Source organism: Mercenaria mercenaria, unplaced genomic scaffold (assembly GCF_021730395.1).
Source record: "Mercenaria mercenaria strain notata unplaced genomic scaffold, MADL_Memer_1 contig_2913, whole genome shotgun sequence".
Classification (NCBI taxonomy): domain Eukaryota; kingdom Metazoa; phylum Mollusca; class Bivalvia; order Venerida; family Veneridae; genus Mercenaria; species Mercenaria mercenaria.
The window spans coordinates 10833-13053 of NW_026461004.1; positions in this window are offsets into that span (position 1 = coordinate 10833).

A 2221-nucleotide genomic window follows, 5' to 3' on the forward strand; every position below is an offset into this window, starting at 1 on the left:
ACTGACCTACCTTCTTAATATTTTAGCCAATTTGCCATTTGAAACATGTGGCTCATATTCACTCAGATGAGCAATCCAGGGTCATCATGACCCTCTTGTATTTTATAAGTACACTGTCAATAATTGTGCATGTTTTTAGTCCAGTGGATTCACTTTTAAACCTTCAACAAACAACTTTCAACAAATAAGGCGAAGCGATCTCTCAGTTGGCAACCATTCCTTGGATATTTAACATGTTAACCATAAATGATTTTGTAAAAATGTCTAAATATATTTACCTTCATGCCCGCAAAATTTTATGAAAATTGACCAAAAAGGAAAATATATGCAGCACTTTTCCAATTACTTTTCCAATACCCCTTGTTTGTACTTATTTGCTTGATAATTCTATGTATACTGTACTATGTTAATGTATATAGGTTGAGGCCTACGTGGAAGATTGGGTTTACCCAGATGTATAGCCTCTTAAAATAAAGTCTTGATTGATTGACTAACTTACTGACTAACTTACTTTTGCAGCATTGATTCTACCTTGGAAGTGAATAGTGGTCAATGCTTGGGTCGACTAGTCAATCATGGAGTACAGAAAGAACAAAACTGCAAAATGAGATGTTTAGAGGTCAGTCAGAAACCATACCTGTGCCTATTTGCTGTCTGAGACATCCCAACTGGAGAGGAACTTCTGTATGACTATGGGGTATCAAATCTGCCACGGAAGGTTTGTTTATCATATTAAATAATTTGTTGATGCCATTGCCTTGAAGAAGCGAACATGAATGGATCACAAACTATTAACATAACTTTAATTATTAGCCACACCTGTGCCCCATACCTGTGCCTTTTTTGCTGACATTGTTATGCCCTGGAAAACAGATGTTGAAGTTTTAAGAGAACTTAGTTGTACATAATAATAACTATGTGATTGTAGGTCTTAATTTTACCTTGTTTGTGGTATGGTAGACATTTTGCTGTACTGTCACTGAATCTATTCTCATAATTCACATTAATTGCTATAAGAGTCATTCTTAATTATGTTCTATTTATATTATTTCTATATTAACATCATTTGAAAGGTAACTTCCCAAATATTAGCCAGTTCTTGAGTTCATTTGCCTTAGTAGACAACCTGTTACATGGTAGCGGATATAAAATCTATATTATATTAAGTTATTTTTGCATAATGTTTTAGAAAAAGAAATCAAAAGGTAAAGAGGTTTATACAGTTACTGTTTAAAGGGATGTAATGATACTTGGAATGGTAATATTTTGGGGAGTAGGTAGGGGAATATTCTGGTTTAGATTGTCTATTTTTGACTGGGCCATTCCTGTGAAATGCTTTTTAGCTTGACTTTTCCAAGAAAATAAGTTTATGTAGTTACCTGAGCGTCAATGCCAGTTGTGTTTGTTCAAGTTTTTTGAAAATTTTAATAACTTCAATACTGTCAAAGGTATGCAAATGAAACTTGGCATACACATACTTTGGGACTACAGCTACTTTACTTACATGGTCAATAACCTTGGGCCCAAGTATTTTTGGAGGCATGCCTCTTTTATACTTAGAAATAGCCACAAGACCAAGTTAATGATTTTTCAAAGTTTAAAAACTTCGAGACTATCAAAGACTTCCTCTTCAGACCTGCCCCCAGTTTATTATCCAGCACAGAGAAAAGTCAAGCTTTACAACCTGTTAAGGGGCACTCTTATTTTCTGATTGTTTATATGATTGATAAATTATTTAGTAAATGGCAAAATCAATTTGACTAACATTTCAGAGGTATCATTACAACCTGCTTGTTATACTTGTTATGTTTTGACCCCGGTGTCCGTCTGTCCATCCGTCCGTTAGCAATTTTGTGTCCGGTCAATAACTCTTTAACCCCTTGAAGGATTTTGAAAAGACTTGGTACACTTTCTTAATATTGAGCATCAGTTTGATATTTGAAACATTTAGCTCATATTACTCAGGTGAGCGATCCAGGGTCATCATGACCCTCTTGTATATAGATTTCAGTAAGACCCACCTATGGATAATTAAGACAAGACCCAACTGTTGCTTTTAATATTTAAAGGTTGGTGAACCTTTTGAAGACAGCCCAGTCCGAACCCGAACAAGTCTGAGTCTCTAAGTTACAGAAACCAGTCTGGATAACAAGTGTGCTGATTTAAGTCTGGGAGTTTCAGCGCAATACCGCTGCACCAACCCCATTGATGCTGATGTGAG